This window comes from Megascapheus bottae, chromosome 34 (genome assembly GCF_031878675.1).
Source record: "Megascapheus bottae isolate mThoBot1 chromosome 34, mThoBot2.hap1, whole genome shotgun sequence".
Taxonomy (NCBI): Eukaryota; Metazoa; Chordata; class Mammalia; order Rodentia; family Geomyidae; genus Megascapheus; species Megascapheus bottae.
Genome location: NC_143542.1, coordinates 3,116,794 through 3,129,322, shown reverse-complemented (window position 1 = coordinate 3,129,322; position 12,529 = coordinate 3,116,794). Strand labels below are relative to the sequence as shown.

The 12,529-nt window shown below is 46.2% G+C and overlaps 1 protein-coding gene across 1 annotated transcript in view; it reads left to right on the top strand.

Moving 5' to 3' along the window:
• The window catches only part of Ocm2 (oncomodulin 2), a 47,710-nt gene that overhangs the window by 18,931 nt on the left and 16,250 nt on the right, over positions 1-12,529 (top strand). The window contains exon 2 of the mRNA XM_090324306.1: positions 235-405. The gene's annotated coding sequence lies outside the window, so the exon portion shown is untranslated. The remainder of the gene's footprint in view (positions 1-234; positions 406-12,529) is intronic.

The following is a 12,529-nucleotide window of genomic DNA, read 5'->3' as shown; positions in this document are numbered from 1 at the left end:
TCAACCCTTTTTTTTTTTTTTGCAGTCCTGGGGCTTTAACTCAGAGTGTCGGTGCTGTCCCTGAGCTTCTTTTGTTCAAGGCTAGCCCTCTACCACTTGAGTCACAGCACCACTTCCAGCTTTTTCTGTTTATGTGGTACTGAGGAATCAAACCCAGGGCTCATGCATGCTCCGCAAGCTCTCCATCGCTAAGCCATCTTCCCAGCCCAACCCATGTTTCCTTTTTCATTTCAGCACAGACTTCCTGGTATATCAGATGCCCAAGCCTCCAGGGACTAGCCAGTGAAGCAGACATCATCCTTCCTGCTTTGTGGACGACGAGACAGAAGAGGCATTTTAGTTGGGATGCAAATAACAACAACAATGAAAAAAGTGCTCAGTTGAAAATATACAAATGCCACCCAGGTGAGAACAGACTGTCCATTGAGGGCTCGCTGTACCAAGGGCGTCAGTGGCATCATTTGCATTTGGCATGGCTCAAAGGCAAAGGAGAAGGAAACCCTAGAGGATTAAAAAAAAAAAAAAGACAAAGACAAGTAGGCACAGGTTGGAGGCTGTTGGCCTGGAGCAGCTGGAAGCTGCTGAACATAAATGAGACATCTTCTGTGATTGGCTAGGGCAGCCTATTTGGGTCTTCTCTATTGGTCCTGAGTGGAGGGAGGGGTAGCAACAAATTTACAGACACGATACGTCATTGGTCTGACCGTGCTGAATCAATGCATATGAAGGTGGGGATTTGGGTTTTAGACTGGTGTTGTGAGGGTCTTAAATCTGGTTATCCATCCTGAGGGCATTTAAATCTGCTTCAGTATTGGTTTGATCCAGGAGCTTTCTTTGCCACGCAGCACATGTTGAAGAGACCTCCTTTCTTTTTCCCCGCTGGGGAGTGGACTATGTAGCCTTCACTTAACAAGGTGATCCTAGCCTCTAGCTGTGACTACCTGGGACTGGTTGTGCCAAACACCTATGTTATCAATTGGACTTCTTTTTTTGATGGTACTGGGCTTTGAACTCAAGACTTGGAGCACTTCCAGGTGTTCTACTACTAAGCTATGCTACCAGTCTAGATTAGTTTTCAGTAATAATTAAGTCAACATTCTTTTCTAGATTAGTAATTTCAGCTCCTCCCCCCATTTGTTTGTTTGTTTTAGGACAGGGACTCACTCTGTCGCCTAGGTCAACTTTGATTTGCCATTGGTCCTACTTTATTCTCCTGAAATGTAGAATTACAGACATGTACTACTGTCATCAGAGTAAGGTGATGTTTAGTGATGCTTCCCTTTAAATATATAAACTCTTCACTTAGGGTCCTTGACTTCGATCACAGAATAAGAACTTCTGGATAAGTCATAATAGTAAGAAAACTTGGCAGAGTTTTATTGAGTAAACAGGTAATCAGACAGACAAAAGCAGATAAACTCTAGCTGACTGTGGGTGCTCCCATAGGGAGATACAGAGAGACATGGAGAGACAAACACGCAGTTAGACAAACGTGGAGAGACACAGACCCACACACAAACACACCCACTCCCCACACACACAGATGCCCAGAGACAGAGAGACAGACTCTCACACATAAGGAGACACCCAGAGAGACACCCAGCTTCTTGGACTGTTGTAGCATTTATAGGGTAAAGTGTGGGGGGGGTTGGGGGGTCTGGATTTAGAGATCTGCCATAAAACAGATCCTTATCTTTGAGATAAGGAGGCACCTTGTTATCTGCATTTGGGAACAGGTGGCTTAAGTCTGGGGAAGCATTTTTCACAGGAAGGTGTACATCCTGTCAGACAGGTGTTAATTCCTGGGATAAAGAATGCACCCCTCAGGAAGGAAGGAAGGCATCCTGTTGTTTCACTAAGTTTCTAAATACCATATTTCTTCACCAGGCCTGTTTCCTTAAGTTATCCTGCTTTGCTACCACATGCAGCCTTGTACCACATTAAACATTGTAGTTTTTGGACAGTACTAGGTTTGAACTCAGGACTTTGTGCTTGCTAGGCAGGCACTTCACCATTTGAACCAAGCCCCTGAGCACTGTTGTGCTTTATTTATGTTTAGGAACTTGTGATTGATTAAGGCTTACCTCATACCTTGATTTTTCTGTTCTTGACTTCCCAGCTGGTATTACAGACATGCTCTACCATGCTGGTCAGGCTCATTTTAGCAAGAAAAGAAGTTCCATGGTCTGTGTGCAAGAAAACAGACCAAGGATAATAACCAAAAACAGGATATGTTGATGTTGGACAAATGGAGATTGAGGTGTGTCTTGTTTGGAGGCTACTGGTCCAGGGGAAACTGAGGCAGAACTGAGCTAGAAGCCAAGCATCCAGTGTTAATTAGCTTCCTCCATCTTGTTCTAATTTGGAAGCTGGCCATCACGGATCTGGTCCTGGCTGGTTGGGACAGAGCTGCAGGGGCAGTGTTTGGCTTGCTATCTGGTCCCTGCAGGTGTGAGCCACAGCCCTCTTGTCCTGCAGCGTCTGGCTGCTGTCCCTTGGTATGTGCAACCCTTGAAAGACTAGGTGCAGCTCGACTGCTAGTGTGAGCATCTGGAGGTAATAGTTCTACCCATCAGTCTGACCTGTAGTCTGCCCCACCCCATGGGCTAGAGCTTCAGGTCCTAGTAGGAATGCATCTGGCATGTTTGACATGTATGGAGGAACTGGCCAGTGTCACACACACACACACACACACACACACACACACACACACACATCTTCTGGATGTCCTCTGTCCTTCCTGCTGTCCCTGCCCCTCCCTTTTCACTCCTTCTCTTACCTCTCAGCTTCACTTGCCAGGACTTGCCTGCCACCAAGCCCCAATCAACCCTATCCCAGAGGCTCCTAGCCTGAACTAGGCTTCCTGTGGCTGGGACATTCCTTCCCCACTAGTCATCCCGGAGACCAGCCCCTTCCCTGCTCCCAGAGGCCCAGCCAGGCTCCTTGTGGGCATGGCTGTAGGGAGGAAGCCAAGGACTCCCAAGGAGCCTGGGTCTAACAGGTGTTGCAATCATGGGAGGGGATCCAGGGTCCTGGGTTGCATTCCTTCAAAGCAAGCCTAGCCTCATGCTTACTCTAAGAGTTACTTGCCTGAAGTGAATGGGACATTTTTCAAGTTTGTCCATGCCTCAGAGATAATGGCTCTTAATTTAGTCGTCGTCGTCGTCCTTCTCCTGTTCTCCATCTCAGTCTCCATCTCCTCCTTCTCTTCCTCCTCTTCTTCTTTCTCCTCTTTCTCCTCCTTCTCCTTTTCTCTTCTTCCTCCTCCTCATCCTCTTTCTGTTCTTTCTCCTCCTCCTTTTTCTTCTTTTCCTGCCAGGGCTGGTTTCAAGCCTTGATCCTCATATCTCCATGTCTTGAGTAGCTGGCGTGACAGGTGTTGTAGGATGAAAAATAATTACCCCTAGACTCAAAATTATTCCCCTTCCACTAGGCAGAATAGAAACTCAGCTTGACTCAAAGATAAGAGTTTCGAACCCAGAAGATACATAAACAGGAAAGAACAGTTAATAAGTCACCTTATCTGAAAGGAACCTCTGGACCATAATGAACAGTTTGTGGTTTTCGCAACTGTAGAATGCTGCCCCCCCCCCAACTTGCCTAGCAACTGTTTGATTTTTGCCTTTAAATACGCTGTGTAAAACCTGACTATCAACTCCTCCCAGCCTCGCTGACGAGTGCCTGCGGAAGAGTTCCTTGCCTGGCTTGCTATCCGGCAATTAAACCTTGCTGTTGCATTTCGGACACCTCGATCTCGGTGGGGGCTCATCCGGGATCCCTCAGGAACCCCACTGGGACCCTCTGAGGCCCCAAAGGTTTGTTGCTTAGTAACTGGTAAGAGCGCTTGCTGTTTGTCTGTGTCTGTGTCGTTGCTGTTTTCACTTCCACTTTGTAGTGGTCGAGCGGTCGCATCTGTATCTGCTGGCTCTCACTGGGATAGACGTGTCCGGACAGTGATCCTGGAGGGAACAGGAGACGTCCCGATCCCCACTCTGGGCAAAGGGTCTTTGGACCCCAAGCCATCTGGGGGCACCGAAGAGGTGTCCGTCTGGTTTGATACACTGAGTGGAGTGGGTTTGGGCAGCTCCCGAGTGAGAGTAAGGGGGAGCCATTTGGTCCCGGGAACTTTCTGTGAACTTTGTCTCTTTGGATTTGTTGGTTGTTACCTGTTGCGTGTTTGTCTCTAGTCTACTTGTTTTCTACTCCTTTAAGATAGGGAATAACATCTCTTCTCCCCTAGATCTGACCCTTGCACATTGGCAGGATGTGCAGGAGATTGCCAGCAACAACAATATAATAATTAAAAGGAAAAAGTGGGTCACTCTCTGCTTTTCTCCCCTTCCCAGGACTGAGATGTTACTGAGTCTTGTCAGAAATGAAAAACTCTTGCCCCCCGGATAGCAGTTTTGCAGGTAGATTGGCCTTGGCCAGCCGGCTGCCAGAGAATGGAAGTCTCCACGGGAGAGGGGCCCTGAGAGTTTTCAGGGCCCCAGGTGTCTTCCTCACTCTGACTGCTGCCAGGCATGCCATCAAAATTTGGGGATACTTAAAGGTCTCTGCTTCTGTCTTGTAAGGTGTATTTTATTTTGTCTGGTTTTGTTTTCGAAATTGGTACCAGTTCTTGTGATTTTTGTGTGTGTATATGTCTTTGTTATTTACGTGAACGTTTCTGGGCCCCAGGCCTGGTATGGCCGCTCCCCCGTGCCTGCAGTTGTAACAAACCCTGGAAAAATAAATTCCAGCTAAGTTGCCTTGTTAAAAAAAAAAAATTCTTTTTGTTTTGAACCTGGTTCTCACCTGCAAGAGTAAGATTGGCACAACTCTCATGATACTAAAACTTCCAGAAAATGAACGGCTGATATCTTTGAGTATGAATGTGTGTGTGAATGGATGTGGTTGAACATATTCGAGGTTAAATTGTCAGCATGCTGTATAGAACAATGGATGAATTTATACTTAAAACACAAAGGCAATTGGGTAAATCTGAGTCTAAACTTCAAGAAAAGTATGAAGTTTGAATGTTTCCAATGTCTTAAAGGATTATTGCATTGTTTTAAAGAGGAACTGGTAAAAAAGTATTTTTCTAAAGATCCTGAAATCTGCATTTTAAAAATCTGGTATTGTAATGCATAGAGCTGTTCACATTGTAAACATTGTATCCTGTTTAGCCTAGAGGCATTAGGGAATTCGGAATTTCTTTCTTTAAGTTAAAGTTTGGAGACATGTATTAGAGATTTAAATGTGAATTTGTTTATCAGTGTCAGAAACTTTACCTATCTTTTATGTTTAGGTAATCAAATGCTAAGAGAAAGGACAGGAAAACTTGGAGTAATCCAGTGTGACCATCTTTGGGAGTGAGAGGTGAACTGGCAAAGGTGCAGCTCTGGGTTCCCATGGTGGAAAAGGTCCTAAGGGAGAGTCCATGCATGCTGAAAGATAAGCTGGCACAAGGACTGTTCATTTAAACCTGGTCGCATGGACTGAGTGGACCATCCTCATCCTTTTTCCTTGCAGACTGACACTGAAAATCTGATGGCAAAATGTGGGTGCTATGATTAGTATTTCTTAAACTGTCCCCTTTATAAAATGTATTAAATTGGGGAAAAGAAGCTTTAAAAGGAATGTTTAAAAGTTTATCTTCTTATGATTTGGTTTCATACTACTTCGCAATTGGGTGTATTTTAGAAAAAGAAGGAAACTAAGTCTGGACTTTTGGTGCACTGATGATGTTTGTAGTTCTTGCATTAAGGAAAAAACTTATTTGAGTTAAAACTGTTGTTGGAGTTCTAGGCAGTAATCTAAACTGCAGAAGAAAAAAAAAAAGCCTCTTCTAAAGGAGGCCTGGAGGCGATGGGAGTGTCTTGAGCCCATAAGGGTTCTTCAAATGCAAATAAAGACTAAAGTGTTAAGTGTTTAAGCAAATATCAGTAAAAGTTTTAAAGATCATTAGAAATGGGTTTCTGGACAAAATTTGGAATTGAAGTTGTTCCAAATGTTTGTTTCAAGAAAGAGAAAAAAGGAAAATTAGGACTATCAAAATGATTGCTTAATTGCTATTCCAGCTTGCTCTTGTAAATTACTTTATAGCAATTTCCCACAGGCCCCTGGAGAAGGACAGCAATCCTTATTCAGATGTAACTTTGGCCATAACCAAATTCCAGGTAAGATCATGCTTAGAGACTATCTCTATGTTGACCACCTTGTTGCTTCTAATTGGAGTAAAGTGGCCTTTTTTTTTAGGACTCATTGATCTGAAAACTGCAGCTCTGAGCCAGCCTGGGCAAAGCAAAGTCCCTGTGAGACTGTGGTGTCGCATCTGCCAGCAGAATGCTGGTGGGGAAGAGTTGCTTTGGAGCTCAAAGTGGCAGAGTGCTAGCCTTGAGCTGAAGAGCTGAGGGACAGTGCCCAGGCCCTGAGTTCAAGTCCAGCAACCAAGCAAGTGAAATGCCAATGGGACATTTATTCCTGTGTGGAGAGACACTACTGGGACAATGAAGCATCTGGATGCAGTAAGCCACTGCTTGGATGGCAGAGATGGTGTCAGATCCTAGAGTCACTTGTGCTTGGCCATTGGAAATTAATCAGAGCCAGGAGGTCATAGAATAGTTTGTAAGCATGCCTTACTACTGCCCATGTCTATTTACTCCATAACTGGACAGGAACTTGTCAGGCATCTGTAATATTGGGTAGTTTACAATCCCAACCCCCCTGCATTTGCTCAAAACTCTAGCTGAGCAAGATTTGGGTTGAACACCAGCCACAAAATTCAGGAAAGTTTGTGAACCTGAGGCTGGGTCCCTGTTGATCTGTTTAGGCCTACACTGATAACTGAAGCATTGTTAGGGTCACAGAGGTTAAGATCCCCAGACACTTAGGATATTGTTACTAACTTTTGGACCCTGCAGGCTTGTGCCATTTATGAAAGAAAGGCTAGGAACCATTCAGTTAATGGTCCAGAGGAATTACTCCCCTGTAGGTGAAATAAACGAGGAAAATGATTTCATAGAGCGGATGGAATAGGAGCCAGGGTTGGCTCCTCCCCCTGGGAAACAGCTGAAGTGGGAAATGAAGGGATGAGAAATAATTATCCCCAGACTCAAAATTATTCCCGCAATAAAACCTTGCTGTTGCATTTCGGACACCTCAATCTCCGTGGTCTTCTTTGGGGACCCCTCCTCTGGGCACAACAGTGTGAGCTCTCAGCACCGGGCTCTCATCTGTTTTCCAAGAGGAATATTCTCTTTGAGATTCTTAGGATGACCAAGAGACCCTTTGTGGGGAGAAGGGAGCCCTCAAACACAGTACCCAATGCTGCATATGGGAAGAGGGGTGGTCAGGACCTTTGGACAGCTCTGTGGAGAACAAGGTGGCCTCTCTTGAAGAGGGACAAGGCCTGAGCATGAGAAACTAGCCCAGCCATGGCCGTCGACAGTGGGCAATGTCTGTGTGTGGCAGCCCAGCCTGTCCACACTCCCCTGTCTTGTCTCCTGATGCCCCAGTGCCCAAACTCCCCATCTCCTGTATGGAGGTGGCATCAGTCACCATTCCATATCAAGCCTGGGCTTAATCCAATGACCTCATGCCCTTAGAAGAGGAAAGGACATGACTTATGCCTGTGGTCCAAGCACTTGGGAGGCAGAGGCAGGAGAATCGTTAGTTTGAGACCAGCCGGCATTACACAGCAAATGCAAGGACAGCCTAGCCTACCGAAAGGAAGAGATGCAGAAAACACCATGGATACAGAAAATCCATGAGAACACTGAGACAGTCATTTCTCTGACGCCTGGGTGCTCTCTGTTAGTTTTTTCTGCTCAAGGCTGGTGCTCTACCACTTGAGCCACAGGTCCACTTTTGGCTTTTTGGTGATCCATTCGAAATAAAGAGTCTCATAGACTTCCCTGCCCAGACTGACTTTGAACCTGCAATCATCAGGATTAAAGGTGTGAAGCACCAGCGCCAGGCTTTGTTTATTTTTCACTTTGTCTCTCCTGCTTGGCTTTCCCTGAGGGCTTTCTCCAGCATATGGATGGAAATTTTTACCATCCAGCTATCTCTGCCAATCCTCTCTCTCATCCAGTCCAGGGAATCATTCATGGAAGATTCTTTCCTTTCTATGTAGCCCACAGGTATTTTTCCTTCCCTCTCCTGGGTCTTGGTGTGGAGGGAAGCGCTATAGGTTAGAGCCTGTCTCAACAATATTCCTGGCTCTTTCTGGTCGTGCCAGGGCTGTTAGGAGTAGCTGTGGAGTTGGTGGGCCTGGTGTCATCTACCTTGTACCACACAGGCCAGGACCTAGGAGACACTGGAACAAGGTTCCCACTAACCCATCCCTCCATTTATCCCAGAACAAGAATCTCAAGAGAGCCAGGAAAGAAGTTGCCATGGGCTGTTTGCCTGGCTCCCAGCAACCTGATGAATGGCCTTTCTTATTTTGCTTTTGTTTTGAGTTTTTGTTTTCTTGGGGGGTTTTCTTGGTTGTTTATTTTGAGGTAGGGTCTTGCTATATAGCCCTGGCTGGCCTCCAACTCAAGATGCTTCTGCCTCAAGCTCCCCAGTGCCAGAATTACAGCTATACGTCACCATACCTGGTCTGCCGAGTGTCCTCGTTATAAGACACAACTATGACACAAGTGCTTATGAAAAGACAGCGGTGTGGAACAGGAATAAGGCTGACCCACGCTCAGGTGAGAGGTTGAAGAAGGAACCAGTCCTGTCCATGTATAGACTCTCAGACTTCTGTCTCCAGAATGTGAGATGGTAGCTTTCTGCTGCTGATGCTACTTGGTCTGTAGTGCTTTGCTACAAAATGATTGCAAGGGGAAAAAAAAGAAAGAAAGTGATTACAGGAACCCCCATAGCGCCTAAGCTCCCAACCACTCATGGTGTTAAGTTACCTAATGTTCCCAAGGTTTCCATCTCCTGCGGTTTGGGTGTCCCTGAGATGCTTGTCTCCAACTAACCAACAAAAAGCTGGAAGTGGAGATGTAGCTCAAGTAGTGGAGAACCAGCCTCAAGCAAAAATGATAAGCAAGAGTGCAATGTGCTGAGTTCAGGCCCCAGTACTGGGACGCAGACGCGCGCGCACGCACGCACGCACACACACACACACACACACACACAATCTTGTCTTACCAAATATGGTGGCACACACCTATAATCCCAGCACTCAGCAGACTCAGGTAAGATCTTGAGTTTGAGGCCAGTTTAGACTATATGGCAAGGATATGCCTCAAACTCTTTCTCCCTCCCCTTGTTGCCCCCCCCCCAAAAAAAAGGAATCATGGTGTTTCATATTTTTGGTAGTAATGGCCGAGTTCAACACTATGCTAAGTATTTAAAATACGTCAGTATTGAAAACGAATCCTCTTAGCACATTCAATAACTACAATCCCTATATCAGAAGACTGAGGAAGAAATTTCATTCACTGGTTCAAGGTCTTATTAAAAGGAAGGAGCTGGTGTCTCATCTCTGTCCATCTATCTCCCGAGTTTAGAAAACATGAAACAATGAACATATCGTTTTAGTGTGTGTGTGTGTGTGTGTGTGTGTGTGTGTGTGTGTGTGTGTGTGTGTGTACATGCCAGAACTAAGGCTTGAATTCAGGGTTTTGCTCTCTCTCTTGCCTTTTTTTTTTTGTGCCAGTCCTGGGGACTGAACTCAGGGCCTGAGCACTGTCCTTGGGCTTTCCTCAAGGCTAGTGCTCTACCACTGGAGCCACAGCACCAGTTCATGCATGCTAGGTGAGCACTCTTAGCACTAGACCAAACTCCCAGCCCCTCTCCCTTGACTTTTTTACTCAAGGCTAATGCTCTACCACTTGACCCACAGTTCCACTCTAGCTTTTTTGGGGTTTCATTGGAGACAAGAGTCTCACAGATTTTCTTTCTGAGATGATCATCAGATCTCAGCCTTCTGAGTAATTAGGATTACAGGCTTGAGCCATCAGCATCTGGTGCCACATTGCAAATTACCTTGGGGCCTGCAAGCTGGTTTGTTTTTTTTTTTTTACTGAAAGCTCTAGAAGTTTCCACAAAGGTACAGACATACAATAAATGCCCAGAGCAGCAGTACAAGACCCGAGGCAGCTGGACGGTCTATGGTTATGGTGAACAACATCAAAAGCAATGTCTCAGATGATATGCCTTATGTGCTACTACAACATGTGAGCCATAGGACCAGAGGACCCCCCCCCTTTTTTTAGCATCAGGGATCACCCCTCAAACTCACACTGCAGGATGCATCCCTGCACAAATAATCCATTACCAAGCAGCTTCCCTAGATGGCTTGGTCCAGCCATGCAAATGAGATCTGGTTGCCATAGAAATGGAAGGGGCGGGGCTAAATCGGATCCCAAAAGTGGTTAGCTGCTCTCATCTCCTTGACACCAGAACCTCTAATGCTGACCCCCTCTCCACTGCTGTACTCTCTACAGGGTTCTGTGTCCCCCATCGTTAAAAGACAAATGGAGACTGAAGAGAGGCATTTTTCTTCATGTTTTTTAAAGTCATTAATTATAAAATTGGTCAAACACAGAGAAGACTGTAGGGAATACAATACATATTCATAAAGCCAACACTCAGAATAGTACATTAAATTGGTGAATAGTCTTGCTTTATATGTCTCTGATTTCTATCTTAATCTTGTTGGGCTAGGGGGGTGTGGGTGGCTCATGCCTGTAATTCTAGCTACTCAGGAAGCTGAAATCTGGGGATCATGTTTTAAAGCCAGCCAGCTGGACAGCTCATGAAAGTCTTATCTGCAATTAGTCACCAGAAAAACTAGAAGTAGAGCCATGGCTCAAGTGGTAGAAGGCCAACCTTGAGCCAAAAAGCTCAGGAACAAGCTAGGCACTGGTGTTTTATGCCTGTCATCCTAGCTACTCAAGAGGCTGAAATCTGAGAATCACAGTTCAAAGCCAGCCTGGATAAGAGAGTCTGTGAGCCTCTTATCTCCAATCAATCAGCAAAAAGATGGAAATGACGGTGTGGCTCAAAGTGGTAGAGCACTAGCCTCATGTAGGCTGTGGTTTTCATAGCTATTTTTTTTTAATTTTTGCTAGTCCTGAGGCTTGAACTCAGGACCTGAGCACTGTCCTTGGGCTTTCTCAAGGCTAGCACTTGAGCCACAGCACCCCTTCTGGCTTTTTCTATATATGTGGTACCAAGGAATCGAACCCAGTTCTTAGTGCATGCTAGGCAAGCACTCTACCACTAGGCTAAACTCCCAGCCCAATGGCTGTTATTTTTAAGAGCTGGGTATTGTTCTATCTGGGAGATGTGCCACTGTGTATTTAGGCATTGTACTTTGTGGTTGGTTTTTCTTCTCCTCTATAACTGGAGGTGGTAAGCCTCGCTGGCGGAGTGACTGATTGAAGGCTTTTTCTATGAGGTTAGAGTCATGGGGGCATGGAATGGGCAAGTTCTGGAAAAGCCCCCAGAAACCCTGGGGCCAGATCAGGACTTCAGATCGCCAAGGATGGGGAAGAAGCTGAGCCATTAGGGCTGTGGAAAGGCTGTGACACTGAACTCTGACAATTACTTGTCTGCAAAGGCAGAGCCAACCCCCAACGTCAATCACGCTGCCAGAAAACAGAGCCTTTCGCCACACAGTGATGGTTAAGTCCCATGAGAGGACATAGGTTCAGATGTGACAGGACTCAAGTCCAGAAGGATTTCAAATATGGAACCTTCACATTTGAACAACTCGTAAGATGTCTTTATCAGCTACATCTGTAAGGTAATGGTGCCTTCAAATAGAAATACAAACTAGGTGTGGTGGTACATGCCTTTAATCCCAGCCTCCACGAGGCTGGGGCAGGAGAACCAAGAATCCGAGCCACTTTGAGCTACAGGCTTTCAGCGATTCTCTTTAAAGGAACCTTTATAAGCTGGATGCTGGTGCCTCACGCCTGTAATTTTTGATACTCAGGAGGCTGAGATTTGAGGATCAAGGTTGAAAGCCAACCTCAAGCACAAAAGGCTCTCATCTCTAACCAGCAAAAAGCTGGGAGTGGAGGTGTGGCTCAAGTGGTAGAGCAGCAGCCTTGAGCACAAAAGCTCAGGGTCAGTGCCCAGGCCCCGAGTTCAAGCTCTAGGACGTGCACATGCATATGCCTGTCCATGCACACACGCACACAGACACACACACACACACTCACACTCACACATGGAACTTTGTAGTCAATGCTTCTTGATGTGGAAGAAGGCTCCATTCTGCGACCACAGATCGAAGGGACCGAGAGCAGCCTTCTCTCCCTCCGCAGGAGCCATCTGTGCCTGAGCACGGCCTCCCTCCCCCACCCCGAGCTGGCTCTGTTCCTGCGAGGCTGCCAGGAAGAGACGCATCTCAGTGGCCCACAGGAGACCCACACGTATGAAGCAGCAGACAGAAAAAGGCAACTCAAAATAGATTTCGTCTACGGCCCAACTTGGTGCCAGAACTGAGAAGTGATGACATTCGCCATTTCCTAGGCTCTCCAGGGAGGGGAGACGAGTCTGCCTCGTTTGCTCTAGGGACTGTGGGGGTGGG